General features: G+C 31.1%; 1 long non-coding RNA gene across 1 annotated transcript; it reads left to right on the top strand.

The window, feature by feature from the left end:
- The first annotated feature begins 387 nt into the window (after positions 1–387).
- On the top strand, positions 388–8,141 carry LOC127716318 (uncharacterized). Its single transcript, XR_007988860.1, has 5 exons — positions 388–472; positions 2,218–2,339; positions 4,758–4,854; positions 6,680–6,841; positions 7,673–8,141. It is a non-coding gene; the product is annotated as an uncharacterized LOC127716318 (long non-coding RNA).
- The last annotated feature ends 11,819 nt before the right edge of the window (positions 8,142–19,960 follow it).

The raw sequence follows: 19,960 nt of genomic DNA, 5'->3' as shown, positions 1-19,960 counted from the left end.
TCGGAAGTTATCTTAGTGTTTCTTCCTCTCTGATATAAACATTTGGTGTATTTTAAATGATGGAAACTGTAAAAAAACCCAGGATTCTCAGAATATTTAACCAGTGAATTTTTCCACCAACCGCCATGAATCAGGGGCGATAAATAAATTATTTATTATACTTATTGTATAAGTTTGTATTTGTCACAAAGCTGCATAGCGTAAATGTGAACAAAGATTTGCTTCATTTAAATTTATTTTGAATTTTCAAGTTTCGGAATGAACTGCATTTTGATAAATTAAACAAAATTCAATCACATCTGCAGTTTCTGATAATTTGTATACAGAATATTATTGGTTAATATCATCATTATTATTTTGATAGAATATATACCTTGCGCAAGTTTCCTGCAAATTCAAGATGAACAAAAGCAGATGTCAGCAAGATTTAACAGTCGTATAAAAATCATTTATACGACTGTTGAGAAAAAAGGTACAGATTTTATTAAGTAATTTTGTTTTAAAATGATAGCACTGAATTAAAATAAATTTAATATTTATAGCGTATATGCTTAAATGTTTTGGAGCTATTCTGTCTACTAAGGATTAATAAAATGACGAAAAGGAGTAAAACATTTCTAACAGAGCTAAATACACAAAAGGATCAAAAGTCAAGATAAACCTGAACATTGAATAATTTAATTCTGTTTGTATCTAAGTTTTTGAAACAAAGTATAAATCTCATTTGAATGTGTTTCTAGAAAAAAAAATAATATATGAAATATGATAATATATCAAGAGATATGATTGCCAATAAGATAACTATCGACAGGAGACAAAATGAAGTAGATATAAGCAACTATAGGTCAAAGTACGGGTTTTATTAATCAGCAAAACCAATACGTCATATCAAGCTATAAAAAACACCGACATGACAAAAACAAATATGATAATAATGCTTTATATAAAACTTAATAGAAGCACTTCCACATGAGATTAGTGCTTTGTGTCAAACCTTAAAAATTGAACGACATTTGTTTTCTTTCAAGTTAAGAATACAATACTAGAAGTCGTTATAGGAAACTTTCTGACGGTATTTGTTTGTCTTAATAAGTTTGAATTGTGCTATTTTAGTTGATAGGTGGACCTATGTCATGTGAAATTTTCATTTGAATATTGATTCATTTAAATTTTATTATATTCTGATCATGCAGATCATGATTTTTGTCTTGTTTCAGTGTGTTATTAAATTGTTATTTGACTTCAGTTTGTTTAATAATTAATCTAGACAGAAAAAAAAATAAAATTGTAAGATTATTTCTTTTAGTTTTTTTAATTCACCGGATAACGTATGTAACTAACGAGCAAACAAACTGCTTTTAGGTCATAAGTTGCATGATTTATGAAAAGCAGCGACAATGAAATACATTTTAGATTCTTCTAAGTGCTTCAGTTTTACATTTAAATGATACACAGATTAATTAAAATAACTTAAACGCAACTGTTCTCTCTGTTGCACGCATAATGTGTTTATGAATCTATTGATCTATTGCAATTCAACTGAAGTACTTTTTTAAATGTTGTATTGTTGTCCATAGTCAATGATTAGGCTGTCAGTTTATAGCATAATCATATGTCTACTATCCGGGTATATATGCATTATATAATCACCGAATAACGTACAGTACTTATCTAGAAACAATAAACGTATTGAGAATATTATGCTTTAATATGTAGGAAATGATCCTTGTTTCAGACATAACAAAATATTTTATTACACTCTGTCTGAAAAATATGATAAATCAAAGGTATTGTTAATATATTCGGATACCAAAGGGGCAATTATAATTATTTAGTTGATGAAGAACCGAAAACACTCATTACAAAAAAAATAATCGACGAAAAGACAAACAAAATTCTACTTAAACTTTTTCATGCTTTTCTATGATGTATTTTGTGTACTATTGTTTGTCTGTTGGTCTTTGTCTTTTTAAGCCAAGGCGTTGTCAGTTTTTTTTCGACTAATGAGTTTGAATGTCCCTTTGGTATCTTTCGCCTCTCTTTTACAGAAAAATTAAGATGACGACTGTGCAACACAAACCCAAAGAAAAACCAGGGTGACATTATACAAGTAGAAATAACAATAAAGCCAAAAAAAAATAAAAAAAATAGCCAAATTCAGACAAGTGTACACAATTTTAGTTATTTTTATAAACATACAAAACACCCTTTTTTCAGTAAAACCCCGGGAATGCGCTGATGTTGACTTTTTAAAAGATGGTGTTTTCGTAATTTACCCAAGGGGTGAAAATCAACCTAAACGTGCTTATTGTGTTTGGCAAGACAACAGAAAATGGACGGTAAGTTGTCTTAGAAATAACAAAGCTTTAAATTCAAAATTTGATAACACGTTAATAATGCGAACATATTTGTCATGTTTTAAAAGCCTTCGAATTCCGAAATTTGTATTCATTTCATTATTTGAATAGTTTTGCTGTATCATACACATACATCTCATTATTGAAATATACATCTTATAAAGAGATGATTGCCAATGAGACAACTATCAAACAGAGTCCAAAATGAAGCGGAATGAAGTAACTATAGGTTACCATACGGCTTTTAACAATAAGCAAAACCCATACAGTAAAGTCAGCTATAAAAGACCACGAAAAAACCAACAGCCCGATTAAAGGTAAATCAATAAACGATTATAGGACAAGCAGTAACAAACAACAACAACTGTATTACAATATTTGACTTTGACATGCATATATAAAATGCGGTTGGTTGAAAAACAGTTTATGCGCACGACGCTCTGCATAATCTGTTGTGCGGCCCAACATAAGAACAAACTGTACAAATCAGTTATATATGGCTTGACTCATCAGATCAGAACTTTACTAAAGACAAAAGACACAAAGTGAAAGTCTAAGATTACTCAGAGTTACTGAAAGCTAGTTCAAAGCCGATATCAACTAATAGCTATATATAGATGAATCATGGTCTCCGAGACTAAAGTATCAATCAGTAAACATCCACCAAAAGTAATGTAAAGACGTCATAAAGAATCTGAAAAAAAAACATGTACTCGTGCAATCTCACACTTTTAGTACACAATATTGACAGGATGTACGATCATTAAATTTCATAAATGTACAGCGTTCATACGTAGTTATGTTTTGATATACCAAAAACAAAATCGATGTAAGTGCCGATTAAAACACTATTCAAAGATCTAACCACGGTTTCAAATGCATATATTTTTACAATAAGTCTATTCAAAGGATCAAAGAGTTTACATTGATCGTATCTAAATTCACTGGCTTTATAAACAACATTACCGTAAAATTGGGAAGTGATATCCAGTTTGTTTTTGATATGAATTCTACCGGTATATGCCTGTTTAATGATAAATCTTACATTCAGCATTCGCATTTGGTTAAAAATATGACGTATCTACGATATTGGCATACACAGAAGCGCTGACTACTTGGCTGTTTATACCATCAGGGAGAAAATCTCAACCAGCAGTGGTATCGACCCAGTGGTTGTAATTAACGTCATTATAGGTACAAGGATTATAATGTTTGGGAGTATAATTAAACTGACAGCAAAACCAACAGAACAAAACTAAAAGACATCAAGGGGGTGACCTTTTAATAAGGCAATCATACATGGCTAATAATTTAGACATAAAAAAAAACCAACGTAAGAACCAAGATATGTTCATATTAGTTAATCTTTCAATTTAAATAAATTGTTTTAAGCAACTTTGGAAAACTAAAATCGATTTATGAGACCTTTAACAAAGATAAGATTACCAAACAAAACAGTTATTATTACAGTACATGTTTGATTTCTTTGCCAGATTTATCTTACTCATATTACTCCATGGCTTTGTTCTTCAATTCACAGTTGGTCAGTTTGCAAAGAATTCCGCTCAAACCGGTGCTAGGGACCGTCTGAAACTTGCAGTGAGGTGAGAGGTTTTTTGATTCGTGATTGAAGGCCTCACTGTGACTTTGAGATGAAGAACAGCACTAACAGCTATGTAATTCTCGTATCATGGTTTTTTTTCACATGAGGAGAAGTTATCAGTGATGACACAATGTGAAAGGATAAGTTATCAGTGACGTGAAAATAGGACGGCAGCATTTATCAAGCTTACTTTCGTTAGGACAATTAAGCTACAAGCTGTTTAAAGGAAGAATAAATCAGAAATGTTACGACAAACAGGTTATCGGGTTTCGTGCTAAAAATATCTTAAGGAATCATCCGCAGACACAATGTTTGCTGCTCTCGCCAAAAAAAAAAAAAAAAACGAAAAAAAATCCGAATGTGGCTTGCCGCTGATATTTTACAAAATCAATTTACAGAAAACCCAATAATCGCGACTTACGCATGGCAAATATTCGGTAAATCATGCAGGGATTGTGTTATAGCACATCATTTGTAATTATGCTTGTTTTGATGGTATGGATGTATGAATGCAAAATATGCACATGGTTATCCATTTTTGGGCATATCGTCGTGTTACTATTATCAAAAACATGTACCGGTTGTTGAGACAAGCAACAACACATCAAAGTTCACGTTTGATACGAGTTCATGTCGATGATTGTATGTACTTCGGTGCAGTGTTTCTGAAATATAAAATTTTTAAAATCGACATCCTTTTTCTGATAGTTTTCCAAAATTAATCACATTTTCTTATAATTTCAATTTCAATTGAAATATTGCCAGTAGCAAACACATTAGTATCATATATATTTCAGGTAATCCAACGACGTTTTGACTTCTCCGTTAATTTCTTTAGATCATGGAAGGAATACAAAGAAGGATTTGGGAACGCTTCCGGAGAACATTGGTTAGGTAATACATTTAACAGATAATGTATTGGTTCATTTTAATAACGTGTTATAGTATTCTTTTTTTGTATCAATTTGACTTGTATCGGTACTTATACATCCCGTCATTGTGTTATTGTGCTATGGAAATTTTTGTATTCTTGTCCTTTCTTTTACTAATGTGTTTTGTCTATATGCCTTTTTGTTTTTCTTTGTTGATATATTTATGTGTTTTCATAGTGATTAAGATTATAACACAATGTTGACTGCTGTACCCCTATTTTTGACATTTTTACCTATTATGTCTGTTTGTTTTGTTCAAACATCGTTGTCAATATAATGGAATTTTATACGACTGTCATACAAGTGAGAAGTTCAGCTAGCTATAAAACCAGGTTTAATCCACCATTTTTACATGAGAAAATGTCTGTACCAAGTCATAGATATGACAGTTGCTATCCATTTGTTTGACGTGTTTGAGCTTTTGATTTTGCCATTTGATTAGGGATTTTCCGTTTTGAATTTTCCTTGGAGTTCGGTATTTTTGTTATTTTACTTTTTATCATCACCCGAAGCAACAAATGTATACAAATTTCATATGAAATATGCTTATCTACCGTTAATATACATATGATTATCTGCCTCTTGTTATTATTCCCTGTTGTTCAATTATTACTAATGGTTATTCGTCACCACTTGACAAATTCCAGAAAATGAAAGTTGACGCGTTCCGCTTTAGATGTTAATAAGCAGAATTGTGCAAAAAAGATAAAACAAAATGATGCTTTAAATGAAAAAAAAAGAAAAAAAAAAAACAATTGTTCATAGAACAAATGGAGGTCTTTTCACATGATATTAGACTAATTGTTTTGAAAAGTAATACAAAAAAGATAACAAAAACAATAAAGGTTTGAGAAAACAGGTAGCCTAAACAACGATTCAAAAAGTATACGGTTTCTATGTACTTGAAAAGAGGACAGTTATTTGCAACTTCTGCTTGAGAAAAATAAATTGTACAATAACATATACCAAATAACTAAGCGACATGTTGCGAAACAAATAGTACATGCGAGAAACAAACATTGGCGGAAGAAGAAAAAAAATAACCAGAGGAAAATCAAAGGTTTCCACGCAAAAGTGGAGAGATCTAATAATTAGAACAAATTCAAAAGGGTTTCCTATAGAATAGTGGAAATACCTAATATATGAAACAATTCAATACACATTTTACAATGTAAAAGACCCAAACCATTAACATATGCTCTATAAATCAGAAACAGAAACTCAACCTATTTCACCAATTAATTTAAACGAAAATTTACTAGATGTTTATCAAAACAAAATATAAAAATTGTATACACGTTTAAGTGCTCTTCGGGTTCAAATCTATTAGATATAATTGAAAATATTTAAATGACATTGTTGATGATTTGCAGTTTAAATTGCGAATTTGCTGCAGATATCTTTGAAGTAATATTGTATTCACTGCTACATTTCCCACTTGGAGTATACGTTAAGAAGATCATTACATGAAATTGTTCATTTTAGCCGTAAACTTAGTCTTTAGTCCATACGAGTCCGCAAGATGCTTGCATATTTGATATATCATTGAATAAACACTAATTAAATATAATGATCTGATAATAGAGGCTACTTGATACATCTCAGTTACAGTGTTTCTTGGTAAAATATATGTTTTTTTTCAGATCGTAATTATATAAAAGTATCTTTTTGTTGAATTTCTTTACCAATATTTTCTCATCTTTTTAAAAGTAATTTTCATGATTTTATACCGAAGTTGTTTCATTTCAAACACACTTTCTAAACTTTCTTAAACTTGGTATTTACAGGAAATGATTTTATTCACTCGATATCGACAAATGGACGGCATAGAGTGAAATTCATCTAAAGTAAAGATGGAACAAAAAAATATGCAGAATACTCAAATTTCCGAATCAGAGACGAAAAGAGTAAATACAAGTTAAAAGTGTCAGGCTATAGCGGAACTGCAGGTATGTTATCAAACTATAATGAAATCTTAAATGGTACAGCAATTTGCTTTCAAATTAATGCTTCGTATATGATATTAAAATTGAAATCTAAACTATTTTTGTAATATGGACATATTATTTTAATGCTCAGTTATACAAAATTAATTGATTTTATTTGACACCATTATATGATGTGCATGATCAATAAAAAAATAACTCACCAAAGATTTCAGACATAGAATATTTGAACGCCAGTCGCACTTTTTTCTGTTTTGTCTGTACTAGACTTATCAACGGTGTTCCAACAGTTGGAAGGCCGTTCCGTATGATACACGACTCATAAGATACTGCTCATGTTCGGATTACATTTTATGTTGCAGCTCACCTCAACAATCAAATAATGTATTGATATTCAGTTTTATTCAACTCGTGTTTGAAACTAAATCGGTTAGTCATGTTTTTGTTATACGTTTGTTTAATGTTTAAGCATAAAGGACTTTTCTTGATTGAATGTTTTACATTTCATCCTGTCGACTACAAGGTATGTTTTTTTCTTTCATTGTTGAAGGCCGTATATTACGTTTATTTAATTGTTAGCATACACGTCATTTAGTCTCTGGTTCACTGAATTGCTATTGTTCATATTGACAAAGAACCTTGTAAAATACAAATCCTTAGAATGTCTTTCATTGACAATCGGATTTATATCGTTTATCTGTGACACAAATTGCGAAAAAGAGAAACGACACATCTTGATCAGACATCAGACAAAAAATGTTAACTGTGTTTTTAAACGTTTATAGTTAAAATATTTTATTTGTTTTATATATTGATAGTTTGTATATTTTACAGGCGATTCCATTGACAGTGTTGATTCTCAAGGGAGGGCAAATGGACAAAAATTTTCAACTTATGACCGGGACAATGATAATAATAAGAACTTTGCTTGTGCAATAATGAACAAAGGTGGATGGTGGTACAATTCATGTGACTATGCCAGTCTGAATGACATGGACAGCTATAAAATAAGTTGGTATTTTCATATGGGTTTTCTATTGGATACATCCATGGTTATGATTACTAAAGTATGAAAACGACGGCAAAATGTTTTATTACTGCAACATTCTATAGAAACATGTTTAAAACATTCGTCAAGCACTTTACAATGAGTAATCTTTACTTTATGAATGTCCAGATATATAAAAGTGTACAGCTTTGTGGTGAGATTGAAAGTAGTAAACCTGTATGGGTTTACATCCTCGTACTTTTTTGTGGTGACATGTTGTCTTATTGCAATAAAGGAAAAGGGTCCTTATTTCAATACTATATTTATCTGTCTAATAGTTATAAGAAGATGTGGTATGAGTGCCAATGAGACAACTCTCCATCCAAGTCACAATTTGCAAAAAGTAAACCATTATAGGTAAAAGTACATTCATCAACCGCTGAATGAGTTCTGAAATGTTTCGAGATTTAAAACCATCTTATTTGTGTATTGAATTTGTTTGCCATCCTATGGCATACCTTGAGCGCTTACCATACTTTAATTGAGGTCAAATAAGTGCACATGTCTAGTCAATAAATTCACAAAAATGCATTTCCCGAGTTTATAGTTTCTTAACCTTGCTGTGTTGACTTAGATATAAGAAGATGTGGTATGAGTGCCAATTAGACAACTCTCCATCCAAGTAACAATTTATAAAAGTAAACCATTATTGGTCAAAGTACGGTCTTCAACACGGAGCCTTGGCTCACACCGCTCAACAAGCTATAAGGGACCCCACAAATTACTAGTGTAAAACCATTCAAACGGGAAAACCAAAGGTCTAATCTATATAAAAAACGAAAAACGAGAAACACTTATGAACCACATCAACAAACGACAACTACTGAACATCAGATTCCTTACTTAGACAGGTACAAACACTTGAAGCGGGTTTAAACGTTTTAATGGAACCAAACCTTCACCCTTATCTGAAACAATAGTGTAACATCACAACATAGAAAGACACACCATAGAATATCAATTAAAATGGCTTAACTCAATCAAAAGACATATTATCACAGCCTACTTGGGGCATCATCTGTAGTTCATATAATCAATCCAAAGTTCGCCGAAATAACTTTTGATCACCACATTACTATAGTACAATACGATCACCCAAATTTATGATGTGTATCACTTTTTTGAGATGAAATAATGTAAAAATAAAACGTCAACAGTGTCTGAGCAGAAAGCTGATGAACCAGAGTTATGTCAAAGAACGTCTCGTCCTATTTTTAAAAAAGTACATCGGAAGATACCAAGACCTTGTTGACAAATATTCCGTAATAACTTCACAAATGATTTATGATGTTAGATGATGTACTGACGTTGTTTACAATCTTATTTACGTGCTATAGTGTTCCTTTTTGTCTTTGTAAATCATAATCTTTACTGTTAATTCCATTTTTGTTAATATTTTTTTTTCCGTCGCTCGGTACTTATACATCCCACCATAGTGTTTTTGTGCATTTGTTTGTTTTTATAGTAATAAAGATTATTACACAATGTTGACTGCTTTACCCCTATTTTTTACATTTTTACCTATTATGTCTGTTTGTTTTGTTCATACATTGTTGTCAATATAATGGAATTTTATGCGACTGTCATACAAGTAAGAGGTTGAGCTAGCTATAAAACCAGGTTTATTCCACCATTTTCTTTACAAGGAAATGTCTGTACCAAGTCAGGAATATGACAGTTGTTTTCCACTCGTTTGATGTGTTAGAGTTTTTGATTTTGCCATTTGATAAGGGACATTCCGTTTTGAATTTTCCTCGGAGTTCGGTATTTTTGTTATTTTACTTTTTAAGTCGTGTACTTTTTAAAAAAAATGTGTCTTAAATATAAAAGCTGGATACATTATGCACGAAATCAAGGCCAAAAGCCATGAATAAAAAATTAGTATTTCCATAAAGAGAAACAAACCACTGATTATTTAATTAATAATCCAGTCAATAAACAAATATTTTATATCAATGCTCTAGTTGCGCCTTAGATGTGTTTCACAGTATATGTGATGCGACATATCGTAACTAACAATTTAGTAAAAATATTTTGTCGATATCTTTGACGGTTTCTGATGAAAAGGTATAATAAGCCAGAATTAAAATTTAAAACCTGACCTTGACCTTTGACCTTGAACTAATTTTCTTTTTGGTGGACCCTGGACCTTAAATAAAAAAAACCTCTAGGTTTCTATCATTTATGGTTTACCAGTTACAAATACATATCACTTATGTTTATACATATGGGGAAATAACTCTCATATGGAGTCTCCGGATATCTTCGTTCAAATTTATTTTCGACAACCTGAGTATATAACGAGCTATTTTGAAAAATAAATGTGTCCGTTTTTTTACGGTTACGAAGGAGAAGCGATCACAAGGAAAACAGTGTTTGGGGAGATAACTCTTACAAGGAAAAGTTTTCGGTTAAACGGGGTTAGATTCAAAAGCTTATAAACTGTTCGATATCATTTACCATAATATCTAAGCACATCTTGCGAAACAAATTCTTCTCGCAAGAAACAAAAATACTAACCAGAACCAGAACAAAATCAATAGGTTTTTCCGCGGGAAAGCGGAAAGAACTTATTATTTATACCGAAAGCAAATTTGGAGTTCCTGTATTTGATTTTTATAAAGACAAGAACATTGTTGGAGGTTGTACGTATATGCATAGTTGTTTTCGTCCTCGATGTCTCATTGGCATTCATATCGATATCATCTCCTTATTTCAAACTATTACCTAGGATGCATTCTTTTCATACCGAAATAACCAATATGGTTTTGATAACAGATCTTTTTTCAAAGACACAAAAACACTTCGGCAATATAAGTCCTAATATTTTTAACCTAATTTCAACACTAACAAATGACGAGAGACTAGCTTAGGTAACGTCACATCATGTTTGCAACTATAAAATGACTACAATTAAAAACTATTGCATCCCTCTAAATAACCGGCTTAAATATCATTCAATGGCCACTCGTACAGAGACAAAGAATGAAAGCGCAAATGAAGCAAATAAATTGTTATATTGGATACTTGTCTCATTGGTTCTGATACCATATTTCCCTATAATTTCTGGAATAGTTTACCTTAGCTGTATTTGGTATTTTTGCGTCCTCAATTATCTTCAACTTCGAACTAAGATCAGAAGTACCAGTTTCTGTAAACTTCACGAGCCCATTGCCTTCCTGGATGCAATTAAAGATATGTTATTATTTTTAGCAAAAGTCAAAATGAGACACAATTTCGACATAAAGTAACTGTCACTTACTTTAAACTACCTTTGAATGCTTGAAACGCAGAATTTAACAAAGAAAGCCATTGGGCTAAGCATAAATGATTTAATTTCTTTATACAAACACATGTGGTTATCTGAAGAATTCCAATTGATTCTTATAACATCTTATTACTTCAAATAAGGGGGTAGGAAGGATAGAGGAGCATTAATTGTGTATAATTAATAAGTGTTAAAACAAAATATCATTACATGTACTTGAATTCGTTCTATAATCATATTTCATAAGTGTCCTGCGTTTAATTAAATTTCATAAAAAACAAACCACTTGAAACATGTGAAAAGCTTCGATATTCTATCTAATAATTGAAAAAAACACTTACAATCATTTGTTACTAATTTAAACATGGATTATTTTTCGCTTTTTAAAATGTTTGTTTGTTTGTTATCCCAATTGACCACTGCAGTCAATGGTGGTGACGTTGATGTTCAATTACTTGATAATCAAAATGCTCCATTGTTTGCAACCATTGATATGTCTAAAGCAAACAGACGTGTAAAGGAATATGTAAGTGAGGTTGTCAAAACAAAAACGGAAGCGATCAAAGAAAGTGTCAAGGAATACGTTAGTGGTAACATAAATGACGAAATAAGAAAAATAGTTGAAGAAATTTTAAAAGAAAAAGTAATTAAAATGTTTAACATTAATTTCATGTATAAGTTTCATTTTATCTTTAAATACTTGATTTTTTTTATAGCTGTGCAATTCACGTATGCCCCAGAACTCCTTTCAATTTCACTTCTTTTTACAAGTGTAAATTAGAATAGCTTTTTTTTCAAATTGATGGAAGACTAAAGATATATCTATCAATGCTTTACTGAGTAAAAAAAGCTAAGCAACAAATATTATGAATATCATTTTTGCCAAAAAAATAATTAAACTTCTTAAAATTATAATAATTTAACTATTGTAAGATAGAAATAAACCATAAAATGCAATGCTTAATCGACAATTCATTTTCGCAACTGTGTAAATTTTTATTTCTTAGTTTTTAAATTAAAATATATGTTACTAAACTTTTAAAACTAAATATATGGAGGGGGAAAGTCAGTTATAATTGGTTTGCTTAATAATAGAAAACTTGAGAAACTTAATAAAATTATTGGACTTTTACCTTATGAAGAGAATTATGGTAAGTATAGAACTCGGGTTGAAACGAGGAACAAAACTTTTGAAGATAATTCATATCATCCCCATGGGTAATCAGATGATAAGAAATTGATCATACATTCTCTGACTGCTGTGTGTGACTTCCCTCAATTAGCGCCCGTTTGGTTGTGGTGATGTATAAATACTAAACCATGTTATATGTGTAAATACGGAACCGCATAAGTTCTTTATGTGAACGTGAAAATCGATCATTTTTGCCCATTCAATAGCCGTATAATGATTCTTCCATGGTTCCATGGTGATCTGTGAGATTTTTATATCCTTGTATAACATGTTCTCAGTCACCCCGGTCGTCCCACATTGAGAAGCTACTTGTTAAATTTATTATTAATTTATCTTTTCAAAATGCCTGAAATGATTGCCAATGGACATTAATCACTCTTAGTAAAAATGTGGTTTTTATCTTGAAATTCTTATTTTTCACTTGTAAAGTACTCACAAACATCTTTAACCCCGCCACATTCTTTATGTGTCCGTCCCAAGCCAGGAGCTTGTAGTTCGGTGGTTGTTGTTTGTTGATGTCTGTCATACTTGTTTTTTTCGTAAATTGTTTTGTTATAAATTAGGCCGTTAGTTTTCTCAATTTAATAGTTTCATATTGTTAATGTGGGCATCTTTTAAAGCCGATTATACGGTATTGGTTTTTCTCATTGTTGAAGACTGTACGGTTGCCTATAATTGCTCATATCCACTTCATTTGAACTTTGGTGGATAGTTGTCTCATTGGCAATCATCAAAATAAATACATAAAATGTAATGACCTCATACAATCTATAAATCTGAATCAACATATAAACATTCTAGATGAATTGAAAATAATATCAGACAAATAGAACATTTATCTTTTACGTTTGTGGAAGAGGAAGAAATGTGACAATTTACATCTTCGGTCCCCTTATTCTCTATTTTTTAAAGTCATATGAAACAAGTTTACAAGTTACAAAAAATATTGAACCAATGCATGCATATATACTAAACTTAATCCTGTATGCACGTTTATTTTTTTTTTACGAATCTATAACGTATTATCGATAACTGATATTTCATTCAGTGAGTGTAATTAATTTTCGAGTTTGTTTACTTCATCGTGACATTGATAAACAATTAACACAGAGCATGTGGAGCACATGAACTATAGACGAATTGATAGAGCCACGATCGATATGTTTTTTAATATTATTTTCCATGCGTTTCCATTTGTTGATTTAACTTTTCCTTAACAGTTGTTAAATGATTTGGTGCATCTAATTTGTTCTTTAAGAATCATGTATTACTATTTATCTTCCGATGCACGTATCTTTGCATTCTTTCAGCACGTTTTTCCCTTCGCACTTGTGCTGTGGTGTGTGTTCAGCTCTAACGAAAGATCTCGTAATCAATATCTCTGGATATGGGATATATCGGCGAACTAGAAGACGGGAAGACAATAATTCAATTGCAGTACATTTATGAAGATTTTATATTACAAGAAAGTTCACTCGTTTTATAGTAAAACTTAGCGATTCAAGTATATAAAACATATTCATACTTTTTTTTCTAAATTCTAAGTTTCATGTGACTTTAAATTTTAATCCTTTTGTGTCTTTTCAATATTATATGACCCATTGTTGCCTATTTTGTAAACTCCAGCCAGTCTTTTATGTAAAGAGAAATAGGGGTAAATGAAAGCTCGTTCTCAATTCTAAACCAATAGTGAACAGTGTTTTCCATACAAGAATATAAATTAGTCTAAAGGTCATGATTAAACTGTCCCATAAGCAACTGAATAGTTGATATTAAATTATATAAATCTATTTATAATATTATAACATTACAATGGGAATATCAGTAACTGAATCTTTATCCAATTTAAAATCTTACACTGTGTAAGAATAATATATGTCGTGATCATACGCAGTTGTAATATACATAAACATTCAAGATTTTGTAAAATTGTATTGATAACAAGAAAGAATGGTTTTTATTAACATGATTAGGCAAACGTTGACGCCGGTGTACATATACCATGTGTTTACTCCCTTTCTGCATTTTGTAGTAAATGCGCGATTTAACTAGACAATGCTTCAACACTTGAAATAAAACAGACGACATAAAATGGTATCTGAAGAATTCGTTTCCAGACAATGCCCTCATTTCATTATATTTGCCGTAGTACATTGTTTATTGCATTTTAAAGTGATTTTACTTATCTACCTATATATATATAAACAACATTTTCCAAAAGACCAAAAAAGTGAAAAAAGAGTCAATCCCAAATTGAGGAAACTATATTGCCTTCCAAATACCGTTTCGATTCCTAACATCACTGAAGAGACATTAATTGTGGAAATCCGGATATGGTGTACAAATTTTTGCACCTCATGTTTGCGGTATACCATCTTTTCCGCAAGTTTATTGTTTTCTGTTTGGTATTAAATTAATATAATTAAGATCCATTGTGTTACATCTGTGATCCGTTTATTTGGCAATCGCCATGGCAGTCAGCAGGGTTTAAGAACATCCGTTGTTCGACCTGCTAGTCAAATGCGTTTTGTTAAAATATACTTTTTCACTTTTTTGGTCTTTTGGAAAATGTTGTTTGTGCTGTATTTAGACCCCTCTACAAAGAAATTTGTTTTGCATGCACACGTATAAAAATTGCGGTTTTTATCCAACGCAATCATAGGTTTGAACGTTGTTTTCAATTTAGACTTGTTTATATTTTTTCGTTTGGGCTTGTATTATATTTGCCTTCTGGTTTATATGATCCGTTCATCCTATTCCGACTCTTCAAAATTCAAGAGTCAATCCCAAATTGAGATAAATTATATGGCCTTCCGAATACCGTTTCGATTCCTAACATCACTGAAGAGACATTAATTGTCGAAATCCGGATATGGTGTACAAATTTTTGCACCTCATGTTTGCGGTATACCATCTTTTCCGCAAGTTTATTGTTTTCTGTTTGGTATTAAATTAATATAATTAAGATCCATTGTGTTACATCTGTGATCCGTTTATTTGGCAATCGCCATGGCAGTCAGCAGGGTTTAAGAACATCCGTTGTTCGACCTGCTAGTCAAATGCGTTTTGTTAAAATATACTTTTTCACTTTTTTGGTCTTTTGGAAAATGTTGTTTGTGCTGTATTTAGACCCCTCTACAAAGAAATTTGTTTTGCATGCACACGTATAAAAATTGCGGTTTTTATCCAACGCAATCATAGGTTTGAACGTTGTTTTTCAATTTAGACTTGTTTATATATATATATATATTGTTTAATGTCAAATTTACCAGACATGTTCATCCCTGCAAACCACATACAATATGAATGTTACAGTAATTGCATGAAGTAAAAAGCTCATGAATTGTAAGATGATGAAAATAACAAGTCACTTTGTAAGTTATTTATCGTACAAGCGTAATGAAATGGGTGCTATATCTTTTTCCCTTGTTTCAAGACGTTTTTATCACGGAAAAGCAGATTATATTTTGAAGAAATTTTGAAAGAACTTTTCAAAGTAATTATTTTCTCTCTTATGCCTGGCAATACAATGTCTTTCTTTAAAAATTGAGAATAAGGATCAAATACTATACACCCCAATTTCTCTTAAAGAAAGTGGCTGTTCCCTTAGAGAAAATAGGATATTTTGTTATTCAATAGAGTAACTTGTATCTATTTGAAAGTAAAACAATAAAGACTAGGTTGCATTCTAAAATCATTTATATGTTAGAACCTATTTGCCTTTTTACAAAACATATCTGTTTTTAATTATGTGAATATTTATTGAATATCAAGTATAATGATAACGCAATTATATAATTCATGCTTTGAGACGGTCCCTCTACGCGTGGTGAGTGTAATATTTTATAAACCTGGGAATAGTTTATTGATAAACAATGACCTAGAATAAACTGACTATTTCTGAACGTTTATCATTTGATATTAAGTATTTCAATCATAGCATGAGAAAATGTCGGAAAGCATGAAGAAAGTTAAAAAAACGATATTTCTGTTAAAAATATTTATCTAAGGTCGGAAACAGAGTGGTCGGAAAGCAGAAAGATAATCAAACAAAAGGATTTTTCTTTAAAAAAATACATAATTTCATTAATAGATACTACCACACTAAGAGAATATTCATTGTTAAGGTAAAACTGAGACTGAATTTATTCCTAATAATTATAAAATATAACTAGAATTGTAATATTTACGTGCATTATGTCACACAGGTTTGATCAGTCATTACATTTAGGAAAATTATATGTAACGTATGAGCACCAATGAGCAGGGGTGCGTACCCAAAGTTAGCTAAATAACTAAATTTTAAAGGGGCGTGAATGAAAAAATACTTGCGTGGTTTCAGTTCACAAGGATTTTAAATCCTTGCATCTCACAAAAAACGTAATTAATATTTTACAATAATCATAACAGAAATAGTTACTATCATAATGCCAATTATTTTATACTGTTTAAGAAGGGATTTATAAGTCTCTACTTATATTTTATATAGCAATATATTCATATAGTGGAATGTTAGACTTTCAAAAGAGATTCATTTGATAAATAAAATGTCCATCCGTAAATACTTGACATTTGTGTTTATTGATATTATATTCAAGCCATTTTCGTAAAAAAGTTCACTAACAGGAATGTATGTTTACTTTAAAATTTCAATTCTTTTTTTCTTTTATTAGTTCAACCTTATAGCATCTAAATATTTGTATTATGGTACGGTTTTGAAAATTGTATATATGTGGTGACCAGCTATCCTATACGTCTTGATTCATTCACATTAAACACCACCCTGTTCACACGTTCACAATGTCAATGAATCCGGAGTCAAAACACTTCAGGTAAGTAGTTTGACATCCGAATTCAACTATTAGATTTAATATATGTGATGACGCATATTCGTGTTCTTATCCAAAGTATCAGTGCGTATGCTTTCCATTTATTATTTCTTGCGCAAAAATACCACGTTCATGCATAAATATTTATTTCACTCGCGAATGGGAATTTTCTCTCTTCTTATCTAAATTCAGGACACGGCAGTAAAAGCTTGACATGTGACTTTCAAGCACGGTCATCATTGCTTACGGTATTCTGACCTCTAGCTGTTTCTCTTTTGTTTTCTTTTTTGAGTCACTGTCCTTTTATAAACTTTGACATTTTCGAAATTCCAAGGAATTTCTACCCAAGGAATAGATTGCTTAACTTCGTACTTTATTAAGTTTTTTTAACTACTATTATTCGAGCGTCACTGATGATTATTTGTAGAGTTAACTCGCGTCCAACATGTTGATCCTGGTATCTTTTTATATCTACATATCTTTTTATATAAATTGGTTCTTTTGAGAGTATGTTCAGGTATTCATTAAACGTCTGAAAATAAAACATTCTTCAAAACCAAGTTTCCCTGTAGAATATTTGGATTGACTTAAGTAAAATTAGGAAATCCTTAAAATTTGAGATGTTTTATGAGACCAAAATAAGTCTCTATATAAGAGGTCCAAATGAAGCTGGTGTGTTACTCTCAAGAAAAATATACGAAACCTTCTGATAAGTTGCATGCCACAGGGTTTCACTTCACATGGAAAATCGACTTTAAATGTATCTATACAATATCTACCATGTACAGACAGCTTCAATAAGTTAGGAATATTAAGGCATCCATGCAGGAAACAAAATATAAAGATATGATAGATAAAATAAATGCATCCAGATTATAAAGCAAACTGAGTGCTTAAATTTATATTGCGATTGTTTGTGCAATTTGCATTATACATCCGGTTTGTAGAAACTGGGATTTGCAATAGGAATATGAAAAAATGATGTACAATTCCAAGTAATAAATGAAATAGTCGAGCTTTAAAATGTATATTCAAATAGTAGCTGTATATACACGTTTCTATCCACAACTATTCAACATTGCTTTTTACTGACTTGTGCAAGAATGTTCACCCTATTACATACATTTAATAAAGGTAGTTTAACTTCATCATTATCTTCTTCTATTCACAGTCAATTATTTCAATTCAAAAGCAAACAAAAATTCAGCAACACTCTTTTGGTGACCAGTCGCCGGTCTGAGGTTCACGTATTGCTTTTCCTTTTTTTAAAGAAAGCAACTTGTTTCACCTATTTTCTATCATGTAAACCCCACCCAGACCTTTAGGTATTAAATGCTATTAGAATGAATAATAGATTCTTAGCTATGATTGACATTATTATTAATAACTAAATATCATGAAATGAATTGGCAAACATGCAAGAAAGTATTATTCCAATATAGATATTTATATGTGTATCGATTTCAAAAGTTGATGGCTGTATATTGATAATGCCGTCTGTTCATTTGTCTGTCTGTTTGTTCTCTCGTCCGTCCACACTTTGTATACGTTTTTTTAACCCATTGACTTGATTACAATTACACTCTCCGAGAATCGTGACTATCTACTGGTATTGGGGATCTCCTTTTCTTTATTTTAAATCAATATAATTTTAAGGGTTTCTCATGGTAATGCTGAATTTGCAATAAGTGCTAAAGAGAGGAAGCATTTTGCATCCGCAACCACTAGTTAACCAATTACACACTTTAAATGAAGCTTTCAAAGAGTGTTGAATAACTGAATAGTAATTTTCAACGTTCCATTAAGTTTTTAATCCGAAAATAACCTCGTCCATATAAGAAAATAAGGAGGTGTGATATGATTGCTAAGGAAGGACAAAATATGAACAGGTAAAGGTCATCGTAAGGTCTTCAACAATGAGAAATCCCCATTCCTTATAGTAAGCTAGAAAAGCCTCTGTATCACAAAATGTGACACCGTTCAAACGAGAAAACCAACAGCCTGATTTATACTACAACAGAGAACAAATATGGCATGGCTGTCTTTTGTAAACAAATATGGCATGGCTGTCTTTTGTAAAATTTTACTCTTTAAGTCAGTTGGAGAATTCGTTGGTGATATCAAATCTTTGATAATTTCTGTTGAGTTAATTCACAATTGTTGAGTGGTGGTGATTAAGTGCTTGAAATTATTTATAGACACCTGTCTTTCTTTGAATTGTTGAAGATGGTATGTTTTGCTCAAATTTTCTTTTGTTATTTGAATCGAGGGTTTCGGAATTAATTTTCAGTTATCATAAAAAGAGAAATAATCTTCAATTTTCTCTTCAAAAGTAGTAGGACATCTGATCTGCGATTGAGACGTTGATATCTGTGATTGAAATGCGTTGAGCCCGTATACACAGACTTGTGGATGTCTGTTTTACTAACATTCTGTTGTAGCTGTCACACTGACACTCACCTAACCTTTCCTTAATCCAGAAGTAAACAAAGTTGAAAAGAATGAGTCTTATTATAAAACGATGATGTTTAGTGTAAATATTTGCAATAAGGAGGCATTATATGTAATGCTTTTAAAGTAGTGTTGATATATCACACACGTATCCTCAATACGTCCTTTTATTTTGAGAAATGGCAATACAATTTAACTGTTTGAAACTTTGTGCGAATATTTACGTGCATTCTATATATTTGTATCTCTGTTTGTCGAATATGTACGTTGATATATATGAGGGAATTATCAGATGCAATTCCTCCTTCTCTTATTGTGTAAAAAAATCAAAATG

Source organism: Mytilus californianus, unplaced genomic scaffold (genome assembly GCF_021869535.1).
Source record: "Mytilus californianus isolate M0D057914Y unplaced genomic scaffold, xbMytCali1.0.p SCAF_9, whole genome shotgun sequence".
In the NCBI taxonomy this organism is placed as follows: domain Eukaryota; kingdom Metazoa; phylum Mollusca; class Bivalvia; order Mytilida; family Mytilidae; genus Mytilus; species Mytilus californianus.
The sequence above is the reverse complement of the archived record's forward strand: the minus strand, read 5'-3'. Positions and strand labels throughout refer to the sequence as shown.